Genomic DNA, 14,222 nt, shown 5'->3' with positions numbered 1-14,222 from the left:
AGTTATCTTCTGTTATTTCTTCAAATAAGTCTTCTTTCCTTTTCTCTCTCTCTTCTCCTTCTGGGATTTTTGTAATGTCAATGTCTTTTGTCTTGTTGTTTATCAGGAGGTCCCTTAAATCCATCTTCATTTTCTAAAATTATTTCTTCTTGCTTTTCTGCTTGGGTGCTTTCCATTACCTTGTCTTCCCGATCACCGATGTTTTCTTCTGCATCCGCTAATGTACTGTTGATTCCCGCTAGTGTATTTTTAATTTCAATTATTATATTCAACTGTGATTGGTTCTTTTTAATATTTTCTGTCTCTTTGTTGAAACTCTCACCAAGTTCTTCCACCCTTGTCTCCTGTCCAGTGAGCATCTTCATGATCATTACTTTAAACTCTTCATCCGTCATATGGCTTATCTATGTTTCATTTAGTCTTTTTTCTGAGGTTTTTCTTGTTCTTTCATCTGGAGCATATTCTCTCTACCCATTTTGCTTGATTTTCTCTGTTTTTATGAACTAGGTAAAACAGTTATTTCTCCTAACCTTAAAGGAATGGTCTCACATACAGTCTTCCCCTATGTAGACTCTGTGTGCCTGGTTAACTTTGCCTGCCTGACCGGAGCTTTGGCTGGCATGGGCTAGGGTTTCCGGAGTTCTTCCCACAAAGGATGTTCTGGCAAGAAAAGTGAAGGTGAAGTGTGTGCAAGCTAGAGTGTCCTGGGGCTGTCCATGCAGAAGATGTCTTGGTGGAGTGGCTCAAGCTGAGATGGGTGTGAGCTGTGGGATGGCTCAGCAGGGTAGCCTGCGCCAAGGTGGGGTGCACGCTGGGGAGTCCTGGGCTCATTGAGCAGGTGGTGCCCTGGTAGGACAGCTGTAGCTAAAGTGGGTGAGGGCAGGGGCGGTCCTGTGATTCTCTGTGTTGAAGGTGCCCTGGGAGGACCTAAAACTGAAGTGGGCGCAAACCAGGGTGTCCCGGGGCTCTCCGTGCAGACAGTGTCCTGGCAGCACAGCTGAAGCCAAGTGAGTGCAAGCCCTGGTATCCTGGGGTCCTCAGCACAGGTGGGACTTAGCAAGGCAAATGCTGCCAAGGCCGGCATGGACTGGGATATCCTGGGGCACTCTGTGCAGGGGATGCGTTGCCATAGTGTCTAGAGCCAAGGCGGTGTGTGGACCACAGGTCTTGAGGTGACTAAGCACAGAAGGGACTCTAGCAGGGGTGGTGGAACTAAAACAGATGTGAGCCAGGATGTTCCAGAGCACCCTGTGTCAGGGGCACCCTAGTGAGCAGCTTCAAGCCCAACAGCTATAGACGTGGAATGCTCCACAGTGTTTTGTGCCTCTTTTACCTTGGCATGATGACAGGATCACTACAGTGACTCCTGATCAGCAGTGTCCCAGTGTGGCATTGAGGTGACCCACAGTTTCTCTATATCCTAGTTGCTGCTTTAAGACTCGGCTCTTTTCCTGTTCCCCAAGGTGTTTGGGCTAGTGTAGGCTAGGAGCCCAGGGCTCACTGAGGCGCAGGCCAGCTTGGCACCCAGGCCCTGCTCCCATCTGTGCTATGAAAGAGGAGGGGTAGGGTAACAGTGGTGCTCACCATATTACCTGATAAAGACTGATTTTAAACGCCTCCTTCACCATAGGACACAATTCTAGGGGTGCTTCTTTAATATTTTAGTTGCCCTGTTAAACCATAGTTGTTATTCCATGCCCGAGGGCAGGTAAGTCTGCTTAAGGTCAGTACTATCCCTCCACACTGCAGTTCGAAGTATTTGAGGGTGGGAGTTCCCTTGGTGACAATGCTCCCTCTCTCTTAAGTATATGGTTTCTGTATATGGTCACTCTTTTATGCGCAGAAGCTGTACGATCAGCCCTCATACCTTCTTGAGGAGGAATTGTTCCATAAATAGGTGTAAATTTGGTGTGTCCGTACAGCAGGTGAATTCAAGGTCTTTCCACATTGTCGTCCTGGACCAGAACTCCTTCACAAAATATTTTTTGAAAGAGTTGTAAAGGGGAGGTGTTTTCTCTAAACTCATGAGACAGAGAAAGTTGGTTTCCTAATTGTCCCAAGCCCAGTGCAAGGGGCTTTAGAATATTTGCCACTTATCAAGTTCAGCCCAGCAGTAAAGTCATTGCAGACACAGTAAGTGTTCAAAACAGAGAAAAGAAGCTCTCTGAGAAAGTCTATAGTCCAAAAATGGCTTTTTGGGGTACTGGAGTGGCTCAGTTGGTTAAACCTCTGACTTTTGATTTCGGCTTAGGTCATGATCCCTGGGTTGTGGGAACGAGCCCCACATTGGGGTCCACACTGAGCATGGAGCCTGCTTAAGATTCTTGCCCTCTCTCCTTCTCTTTCTCTCTCCTTCCGCCCCTCCCCAGCTTGTGTTCATTCTCTCTCTCTATCTCACTCAAAACAAAAATTAAAAATTAAAAAAAAAAATGGCTGTTTGCCTGACTGGCCCAAGGAAGCACTGGAGATAATCCATTATTAACACATTCTCTAAGAATGATGAGGAGCTCACAACACCTGAGAGATCTCTACAGACTCATGTCTGTGATGGTTTTTTTCCGATATGTCGTGGGCTGCCGTGATGATGTGGTGAAGTGGTGTTATTGGCTACTCTGAAAGCTCAGAAACTTCAGTGGCCAATAGAGGATCCTCCTCATTGGTCCAGCGGCCCAGTAAGTGCTTCCTCCTGCACCATCAGGTGGATCTGAAATGGCAGCATTCTCTAAAATTATCTAGGAAGCTTGTTGAAAATCACATTGCTGGGCCCCTTCTTGATGCACAAAGGCTCTGATCCCATACATGTGGCATAGGGTATGAAGGTTTTACATTTCTAATGAGTGCCAAGGTGATGTTGATGTTGCTGCATTGGGCCACCCTGCTTTGACAGGGCTAGTGTTGGAAGGGAGATTATTTAAGAATTAAAACAACACAGGTAAATCGGGAATCTGGACATACTAAAAGACATACTGTCCCAATGTGCTGAGTGGAAGGAAAGCTCGAAATAGCAGGCATCTCACCCATTCTTTCCCTCTAGTTTAAATAGAACGAAACCATTCCATTTCAAGAGGAAGCTTCCAAAGGGAAAAGAGATTTTAAGTGGTAACTAGTCCACAGGTATATGTTCTCTAAGCTCTATTAAATGTGTCATGTAGTTCATAAATTACTCATTTGACCCACAAACCAGCCCCACAATAAGTAATGTGTTGCAACTATGTGATCACATTTGGCATGCTGAAATTTCGTTTTTTGAAAAACGTGTTGGCGATGCATTAATTTTACAGCAGTGTGCAATGAGTTTCAGAGGTTTGTAGAAGACAAGTGAATCCGCCCATTCCAAATGATTCTTGCTGAAATCATAAAATTAGTTACTCGAAGCCAATATTTATTAGCGACGCATACACAAATTTGCAAGACATCTCTTGCTATTTGTTGCTTTCCTTTCTTCCAGAAGGTGGATTGCTTCCTGCTGGCCTGATCTGTGGACATTGCTGTGCTTCCCGTGGAGTCACATGGAGTCACGCAGCGCTTAGTTCTCCCACCAGTGATGTGTGAAAAACATGTGCATGTTTCTTGCAGAAGATCCCATCCCCATCTCCACCGTGGCCAATTACGCCAAAAAGTTCAGAGAGAGTGCCTGCTCTCCTTGCCTTCGGTGACCCGAAATCCTTTGTTTTACCTTTTTGGAATCCTAATTCCATTAATGTAGTTGAAATATTTTTCCTGACCTGCTGTTTGCTGTTTTTCAGCAGGCTGATTACCTCCTCCAACGTAAACTGTCAACTTCCCAGGTTTCCCCATCAGTGATATGTGAATACTTGTGCACTTTTCAGTACAGGTCCTCTACTCCCAGCATCATGGGCCACTTAAACCAAAAATGTTCACAAAGCATGCCTCTTCTCCTTGGCTTTGCTAATCCATATTCTTTGCTTTACTTATATGGAATCGTAATTCCATTAATATAGTGGAAATATCTCTCCTGAATCTGCTTTTGTTCTCCTTAGTAGTCGAATTCATTGCTCCTGGCCTGATTGGTGTTCTTTCCAGGGCTTCCAGGGGAACCCCATATATTATGCTTAATAGTTTCCCCACCAGTGATATGAGAATACTTGTGCACTTTTCTGTGCAAGTCGTCTAATCCCCAGCTTCACTGTGGCCACCACAACCAGAGTTTTCAGAAAGAGCACTCATGAATGTTAGCTTTGCTGACCCACACATTTTCTGTTTAAATATTTGGAATCCCGTAGTTGAAATATCTCATGTGAAACTCCTGATTTGTCTTCTTCCAGCAGGCTGATACATGCTCCAATCAGATCTGTGGACTTAAAAGTGCATCCAGCGGAGTCGCATAGATGGTGCTTGATAGATTTCCAACCAGTTATGTGTGATTATGTGTGTACATTTTGGTTAATGTCATTTCATCCCGAGCGATGCTGAGGTTGCTTACATGAAAGTATTCAGAAAGCATGTCTTCTTTCATTAGTTTTGGTAATCGATGATCTCTTGTTTCATTTTTTAAAAACTAACTCAATGAATATTGTTGAAATATCTCTCCTGAAAATGCTGTATTGTCCTCATCAGCAGGATGATGGTTTGCTGCTAGCCTGATCTGTGAAGATTCCAGGGCTTCTAGGGGAGTCCTGTGCTCTGCATATTGTTTTTAAAGTGATGAATTGTGAATACTCGTGTACTCTTTGGTACATGTCACCTCCTGGAAATTTGGCTGTTGCTGCATAAAGCAATGTCTTTAGACAAGGTGTCTGCTACAGTTGGTATAGGCGATCGGTGGTCCATTGTTTCATGTCTTTGAATCCTAATTCCATTGTTATTGTTGATATATCTCCACGGAAACTGCCGGCTTGGCCTTTTCTGCAGGTTGACTACTTGCTACTGGCTTGATATGTGGACTTTCCAGTGCTTCTCAGGGAGGCCCATGTGTCTACCTGTTGTTTTAGCACTGGTAATATGTGAGTACTCATAAACTCTCGGGGCAGCTCGCCCCATGGTAATCCATGCTATTGCTGCATAAACCAATGTCTCCAGACAAGATGTCTGTTGCCATTGACATAGGCCATGTATGGTCCTGAGTTTCATATCTTTGAAATCCTCATTCCATTGATATTGTTGATATATCTCTCCTGAACCTGCTGTCTCTGCCTCTTCTGCAGGCTAATTGCTTGCTACTGGATTGATATGTGGACTCTCCAGTGCTTCTGAGGCAGGCCTGTGTGTCTACCTATGGTTTGAGCGCTGGTGAAATGTGAGTACTTGCGTATTCTCAGCACATGTCGCCCCGTGTCAGTCTACACTGTTGCTGCATTAACCAGTGTCTTCAGACAAGGTGTCTGCTACGATTGGTATGTGCAATCTATGCTCTTTTGTTTCATGTCTTTGGAATCCTCATTCCATTGATATTGTTGATATATCTCCACTAAACCTGCTGTCTTGGCCAATCCTTCAGGCTGATTGCTTGCTGCTGGCCTTGTCTGTGGACTTCCCACTGCTTGTGATGGAGGCCCATGGGCCCCTTATAGTTTTTGCAGAATGAATTGTGAATACTAGTATACTCCTCTTCACATGTTCCCCAATGGAAATTTTGCTGTTGCTGCAAAAGGCAATGTGATTAGACAAGATGTCTTCAACGAGTCATATAGGCAATATATGGTTCGTTGTTTCATGTCTTTGGAATCCTCATTCCATTGGTATTGTTAATATCTCTACACTGAAACTGCTGACATGGCCTCTTCTACAGGCTGATTGCTTGCTGCTGGCTTGATCTGTGGACTCTCCAGTGCTTCTGAGTGAGGCCCATGTGTATACCTATTGTTTTAGCACTGGTGAAATGTGAGTACTCGTGTATTCTCCATGCATGTCACCCCATGGTAATCTATGCTAGTGCAGCGTAAACCTATTTCTTCACACAAGATGTTTGCTACCATTGGCGATATATGGTCCATTGTTTCATGTCTTTAGAATCCTCATTCCATTCATATTGTTGCTATGTCTCCACTGAACCTGATGTCATGGCCTATATTCAGGCTGATTGCTCACTGCTGGCCTTATCTGTAGACTTTGCACTGCTTTTGGTGGGGGCCTGTGGGACTCCTCATTGTTTTCATAGAATGAATTGTGAATCCTCGTGTACTCCTCGGTACATGTCACCCCATGGAAATTTGTCTGTTGCTGTGAAAAGCAATGTCATTGGACAAGATATCTGCTATGATTGGTAAAGGCAATCTATGGTTCATTGTTTCATGTCTTGGAATCCGAATTCCATTGGTATTGTTGATACATCTCCACTGAATATGATGACTTGGTTTCTTCTGCAGGTTGATTGCTTGCTCCTGGCTTAATATGTGGACTTTCCAATGCTTCTCAGGGAGGCCTGTGTGTCTACCTATTGTTTTAGCACTGGTAAATTGTGAGTACTCGTGTACTCTTGGGGCAGGTCGCCCCATGGTAATCCATGCTGTTGCTGTGTAAACCAATGTCTCCAGACAAGATGTCTGCTATCATTGGTATAGGAGATCTGTGGTCCTTAGTTTCATATCTTTGGATCCTCGTTCCATTGATATTATTGATGTATCTCTCCTGTACCTGATGTCCCTGCCTCTTCTGCAGGCTGATTGCTGGCTGCAGCCTTGGTCTTTGGAATCTCCAGTGCTTCTGAGGCAGGCCCATGTTTTCCCTATTGTTTTAGCACTGGTGAAATGTGAGTACCTGTGTCTTCTCAGTGCATGTTGCTCCATGGAAGTCTACGCTGTGGCTGTGTAAACCGATGTTTTCAGACAAGGTGTCTGCTACCATTGGTATAGGCGATCTATGCTCCGATGTTTCATGCCTTTAGTGTCCTCATTCCATTGATATTGTTGATATATCTCCACTGAACCTGATGTCTTAGCCTGTCCTTCAGGCTGATTACTTGCTGGTGACCTTATGTGTGGACTTTCCACTACTTTTGGCAGAAGCCTGTCAGACTCCTTATTGTTTTCGCAGAATGATTGTGAAGACTCGTGTACTCCTTGGTATGTGTCGCCCCATGGAAATTTTGCTCTTGTTGCATAAAGCAATGTCATTGGACAGGATGTCTGCTACCATTGGTATGGGCAATCTATGGTTCATTGTTTCATGTTTGGAATCCTAATTCTATTGGTATTGTTGATATATCTCTCCTGAACCTGCTGACTTGGCCTCTTCTGCAGGCTGAATGCTTGCTACTGGCTTGATAGGTGGACTTTCCAGTGCTTCTGAGGGAGGCCTGTGCATCTACCTACTGTTTTAGCACTGGTGAAATGTGAGTACCTGTGTATTCTCACTGCATGTTACCCCATGGCATTCTAGGCTCTTGCTGCATAAACCAATGTCTTCAGACAAGATGTCCGATACCATTGGTATAGGCTATCTATGGTTTGTTGTTTCATGTCTTTGGAATTCTAATTCCATTGATATTTCTGATATATCTCCACTGAACCTGCTGACCTGGCCTCTTCAGGAGGTTGATTGCTTGCTGTGATTGCACGCTGTTGCTGCATAAACCAACGTCTCTAGATAAGATGTCTGCTACCATTGGTATAAGTGATCTATGGTCCCTAGTTTCATTTCTTTGGAATCCTCATTCCATTGATATTGTTGATATAGCTCTCCTATATAGCTCTCCTTGGGACCTGCTGTCCCAGCCTCTTCTGCAGGTTGATTGCTTGCTCCTGGCTTGATCTCCAGTGCTTCTGAGGGAGGCCTGTGTGTTTACCTAGTGTTTTAGCACTGGTGAAATGTGAGTACCTGTGTATTCTCGATGCATGTCACCCCATGGCATTCTATGCTGTTGCTGCATAAACCAATGTCTTCACACAAGATGTCCAATACCATTGGTATAGGCGATCTATGGTTTGTTATTTCATGTCTTTGGAATCCTCATTCCATTGATTTTGTTGATATATCTTCACTGAACCTACTGCCTAGGCCTGTCCTTCAGGCTGATTGCTTGCTGCTAGCCTGACGTGTGGACTTTCTAGGTCTTTTGTCAGAGATCCAAGGGACTCTTTATTGTTTTCACAGAATGAATTGTGAATACCTGTGTACTCCTCGATATACGTCACCCCATGGATTTTGCTATTGTTGCAAAAAGCAGTGTCATTAAGTTGTGTGCTACCATTGGTATAAGCCATCTGTGTTTTGTTGTTTCATGTCTTTGGAATCCTAATTCCATTGATATTGTTGCTATGTCTCCACTGAACTTGCTGTGTTGGCCTGTCCTTCAGGCTGATTGCTTGCTGCTGGCCTTATCTGTGGACTTTCCACAGCTTTTGGCAGAGGCCCGTGGGACTCATTGTTTCTGCAGAATGAATTGTGAGGACTCGTGTATTCCTCGGTACATGTCGCCCCTTGGATTTTGCTCTTGCTGCGGAAAGTAATGTCAATAGAAAAGATGTCTGCTAACATTGGTATAGGCAATCTTTGGTTCGTTATTTCATGTCTTAGGAATCCTCATTCCATTGGTAGTGTTGTTATGTCTCCTCTGAAACTGCTGATATTGCCTCTCATATAGGTTGATTTCTTGCTACTGGCTTGATCTGTGGACTCTCTCTCTTTTAGTCTTCTAAAAAAAAAAAAAAAAAAAAAAGAAGCTACCCCAGGAAATCCCGTAGACCTGAAATCCCTGGTCAAATGTGGGATCCCACTTCACATGGGAGGTTATCCTTCATTAAAATTTCCTCCGAGAACAACCCAGAGGTTCCAAAACGCAGAGGGAACCAAAGGAAGTTCCATAGGTGGCCATTCACGCGTGCTCCCCACAGACCCATAGAATGAGCGGAAGACGCGCATTGAATGCTCTGGTGCCTCAGACTACAGAATCAGTGGAGACCCTCTGGATTCAAAATGGCACAGTAAGTGTTCTCCCAGGTGGTGAATGGTTATTTTCTCAAACATGCGCGTTTACTACAGTTGTGGAAGGAGGATTGCTGGACCCCTTCCTGTACTCTCCATGTTTAAGACTCAGTAGGTCTGAGTGGGCCTTGGATTTTGCACGTTTAACACGTGAACAGCTGATATTATGTAGGCCAGTGTGACTGTTGCCCTCGGTTGACTGCTGGGGGGCACACGAGGCTCCCGTGGAAATGGAAGATAGGAGAGAAGCAGACCAGGGGAGGTATGTCAGGGACTGAGAGATTCCCAAGCCAGGATCTGAGGGCGGAGTGTCAGGCAGAACACCAGAGTAGCACACAATCTCACCATGGTCTTGAGAAATTCAAGAATTCCTGTATGTCCAAGCCTATAATGGGAGGTAGAAGGTTCAATTCAATTCAGTTCAATTCAGTTAAAATATGTATATCCTTGATGTTTTCTGTTATGTATGTGTTGATTACACGTAATTGAATGGAGGGCTGACACTTCCCCCCATACCCTGGCGGGGCGGGGCGTGGAGGAGGAGGACAGGAATCTGTTTCTCCATCCTCTATGCCCCAGGCCAAGAGGCGGGCTAATGTGAGGTGGACTCCTGAGATTTCTGGAAACTAGGTCTTTTCCCTACTGGGTAAATTTACACTTAGCCAGGATAGGCAGAGAGCAGAGGCTCTCAAACCAGAGATCAGATTGCCAGCACGAGCAGCCCATACACCTGTTGCCCTGGGACACCACCCCTCAAGGTAACCCAAATTTCAGTGTGGGGGAGATAAACAAAATCAATTCATCAAACAAACAAACAAACAAACAAACATACTTCCTGTGTGTGTGTGTGTGTGTGTGTGTGTGTGTGTGTGTTTTAAATGACTTCCCAGAGGACTTCTATTAGCAGAAAATATGGATTGAAATGAGTGAAAGGGGAAGGAACTACTGCAAGCTTGGCCCTCATTAAACTCCCTGGTGTGCTTTTCAAGTCCACATTGTTTGTGCCCCGCTCCTCCCTCAGAGTGTCCCACTGGGTAGGTCTGGGTGGATAGAGTGAGCATTTCTTTATCTAAGAGGTGCCCAGATGTCGCTGACCCAAGGACCACACTTTGAGAATCACAGCTCTGCTCCACGAGTTAAGGTCTGAACAAGGCAGCGAAAAAAGTTGCTCTGCTTCCGAAGAGAGAATAGTGGAGAGAGTTTAAAAACAAGGAGAGACACACAGACAGGCAGACAAACACACACCCCCCCCCCCCCAAACCCATAGAATTCTCCCATTCCCGAGGTCTTCCAGGGAAGTCTGTCTTCCACGGGGGGGGTCTACATATTCACAGGTGAGAGCATTTCCCGTTCACGTGACGTTAATGCTTTGGGGCGTTGCCTTTTGAGAAAAACTGCTGTAGCTCACTCACTGTCCTCTGAAAAGTTTAGACGGAGTGTGAAGTGTGGGTTGTGGACCACAAGTTGTACTGAGGCTTTTATTTTTCTTGTCGTTTCAGTTTCTCTTCCAGGGCCAGGTCTTGAAATATGACCCGTGTGCCAGTATTAGGAACTGAAGGTCTGAAAGAAGCTTCCTGGGGTCACAGGGTAAACAAGTGTCAGAGCTCTGACAGACACTTAGAGGGCGAGGACCCAGAACCTGTGCTCTTGAGCTCCTGTGCTCTTGAGGAGGAGGTTGCCCACCAGGTGGACGTGCCTGGCCAATGTCCTTCCGGGCAGGGAATCGTCTTGTCCATGGTCTGTCTGAGGCCACGGCAGTATGCAGCCACTACTGCTTTGTGGTCACTTCGGGCCCTGCCTCCTCTCCTCTCGGAAAGGACATGACACCCACCCAGATTGCCCACGGCTAGAGGCGTTGTGCATAAAGGTCTGGTGGGTCAAATACAGCCCCGAAAGCCTGCATCAAACTGGATGTTGAAAGCACTAGTTCCTCTGCGCGAGCGTCTCGCCAGAGACCTGCCAACGCTAAAAGCAGAAGTTGGGGAGTGTTCCGTTCCCACATTCCGAAGTGAGGTGTGGGGCAGTCTTGCCAAAACCTGTCCAGAAGGCATCCTGCGGACATTCACTCTTCGCTCAAGGAGGGGATGTCAAAGAGCCGATGTGCAGCAAGGCGGGGGAAAGACTCTTTTCAGACTGTGGCCACCCTATCAGGCATTTTACCCCAGCTCAGGAGGGAAGGAGAAACACGGACTTCCCTTGGTTTCAAGCCAAATGCAGGGGGCTTCAGAGAATTGCCCCCATGAGGGCCAGCCCAGCAGTCCACTCACTGCAGACACAGTGAGTGGTCTTCAAACCCGTGAAGGAAAAGATGCTCTCTGAGAAAGGCTGTGGTCCAAAGAGGGCTGTTTGGATGTCTGCTCCAAGGTAGCACTGGAGAAGACCCCTTATGGACGCCTGTGAGAATGACCAGGTGCTCCCACTTGTGGTGGTTTCACCTGGAAACTTTGGGCTTCTAGAACAAGGTGGCGATGTGATATCAGCTGCTCCAGAGGCTCAGAAACCTCCGTGGCCACAGGAGGATCCTCTTCATTGGTCACAGTGGCCTAGTAAGTGGTTGCTCCCGTGCCGTTAGGTGGTGCACGTCTAGTGGTAGCATGCATCCTGATCACCTGGGAGGCTTGTTAGAACTCACACTGCTGGTCCTCTGCCCCACCCCCACATTGTCCCACCCGGTACATGAGGGGTGGGTGTGTATGTGTGTGTGTGTGTGGGGGGGTTCTGTATTTCTCCTGAGTGCCTAGAGGACGTTGACGCTGATCCATTGGGCCACTCTTACTTTATCTTCTGGGGCTCGTGTTGGAAGAGAGGTTATGCTAGAACTTCATCAACATAGGTGAATTAGGAAGCTGGACATTCCTGAGGGCACATGGTCTGAATGCCCTTAGTGTCAGGAATGCCCGGATAGCAGGTATCTCAGCATTTGTTTTCCTCTAATATAAATGGGATGAAAGGATTTCATTTCAAGAGGAAGAAACGGGAATTCCAAAAAGAAATGGGATTTTAAATTGTAACTAGTTGACATGTATATATTCTCTAAGCTCAATTAAATGTGTCAAGTAGTTAAGAAATTGCTCATCTAACCCACAAACCAGCCCCCCAGATCTGTATTGGTTGCAACTGGCTGGTCCCATGGGCCATGCGGAAATTTTGTTTAGTGAGAAACGTGGTGGCAATGCATTAATTTTGCAGCCGTGTGCAGCAAGTTTCAGAGTTCGTAGAAAAGAAGCGAATCTGCCTATTCGGGATGATTCTCATCAACTCATTGAATTAGTTACTCCAAGCCGGTATTTACTAGTGACACATATGCCCGTAGGCAAGACATCTCTTGCTATCTGTTGCTTTCCTTTCTTCCAGAAGGTGGATTGCTTCCTGCTGGCCTGATCTGTGGACATTGCTATGCCTCCCGTGGAGTCCCAGGGGTCACGCAGCACTTAGTTCTCCATGAGTGATGTGTGAAAACATGTGCATGTTCTGTGCAGAATGGCTTATCCCCATCTCCACTGTGGCTGCTTGAACCAGAGTGTTCAGGAAGTGTCCTCCTCTTCCTGGCTTTGTTGATCCGTATTCTTTGTTTTACGTATTTAGAATCCTATTTCCACACACATCATTAAAGTATGTCTCCTGAACCTTGTGTCTCCCCCTTTTCAGCCGGCTCTTTGGTTGCTCCTGGTCTGATGTGTGAACTTTCCAGGGATTCCAGGGGTTCCCCGTGGGTGGTTCCCACTTACTTGTTTTCCCACCAGTGTTGTGTGAGAATGAGTGTATGTTTTAGAGCATATGCTCTCATTGTTAGCTCCATCATGGCCCCTCAAACCAAAGTGTTCAAAGGAGCACCTGTTCTGATTGCCTTGCTGATCCATGATCTTTTGGTTTTAAGTATTTGGAATCCTGATTCTATTAATGTATTTGAAACATCTCCATTTCTTGACTCTATTTGGTGAAATAGCTTAAGGTGTTAATTAAGGTGAAGTGAAATCATTAGGGTGGGGCCTTAATATGTAAGGAACACTGTCCTTAAAAGGAGAGGAAAGGGACACCTGGGTGGCTCAATCCATAGATCATGTGGCTCTTGATCTTGAGATCATCACTTCGAGCCCCATGTTGAGCACAGGGCTTACTTAATCAAAAAAATAACTAGGTAAATACATAAATATTTTAAAAAGAAGAGCAAGTGACACCATAAATCTTTTTCCATGTGTACACAGAGGAAAGGCCATGTGTAAATGCAGGGAGAAGGCAGCCTTGTGCAAGCCAGGGAGAGAGGCTTGTCTAGAAACTTACCCTGCTAGCACTTTGATTTTGAACTTCCAGTCTGCAGAAGTGTAAAAAAATACATTTCTAATGTTTACACCATGTTTTGTGTGGTATTTTTTATTGCAGACTGTGCGAATAGTACGTGGGATTATATACTTGACATCAGCTGACTACATCAGTTATAAAAAGTCATCAGTGATAGTTCACCCGAAGGTATACAAACTGGTAATGAATTTTTAAAATGCTAGTGAATTTATCCTCATAAACAGTCTCTTTCTGCATTTTCTCAATTATGGTGATATTTCCATAGTAAAGACCACCTTGCCTGTCCTCTGCATAGCCAAAACATATTCATACCTACTTTCCTACACTGATCTTATCCACTACTTTAAAAGCAAAATAAGCCTAACACATTTCTCACACTGTAGTTTAATCATTTTAAAATGGAAATCTGATTGTGTCAATACTCTGCGTCCATGTCTTTATTGTTCTCCATCCAGTATATTATTATATTTATTATCTGCCTTTTCTTAACTCCCTCACTATATCTGCACTATCTCCCTGTGGGACTCAGCTATATTAAATGAAACAAATACAGAATTTAAACGAACAGTTGTTAAAGGGTGATGCTAAGATACGCAGAATACAATCCAGAAAGAACAGCTGTGGAATTTCAGAGTTAAATAGTTTGAATAAAACAGGCTCAGGATCCTCCTAACCCAGTATGTGAAGTGAAAAGAAAAGTGTCTAGGTTTTCTTGCTGTAACCTTAAGGCAGGATATGTTTCTTAGTCATCTCCACATCACTGCCTTCCAAGACAGTGTCTGTCTCAATAAATGCTCTTAAAAAAGATTAAGGAGCTGTCATGCCACTAGGGAAACACATAGAAAATTTGGGATGATAGCTAAGAGAGAGGTGGAAAGTCTGCCTCCCTTTGTCACAAAAGAGTCTAGGCTTGTTCTGTCTACACGTATGACTTCAGCAGAGCTGATCTTCATTAATAAATACTTTTCCAATTCCTATATTCTAATTTCAGTGTTCTGACATTTCTTTCACTTAATTCTGCCTTTAATTACAATTATGGC

Source organism: Felis catus, chromosome X (assembly GCF_018350175.1).
Source record: "Felis catus isolate Fca126 chromosome X, F.catus_Fca126_mat1.0, whole genome shotgun sequence".
Lineage (NCBI taxonomy): Eukaryota > Metazoa > Chordata > Mammalia > Carnivora > Felidae > Felis > Felis catus.
This window is presented reverse-complemented; position numbering follows the sequence as displayed.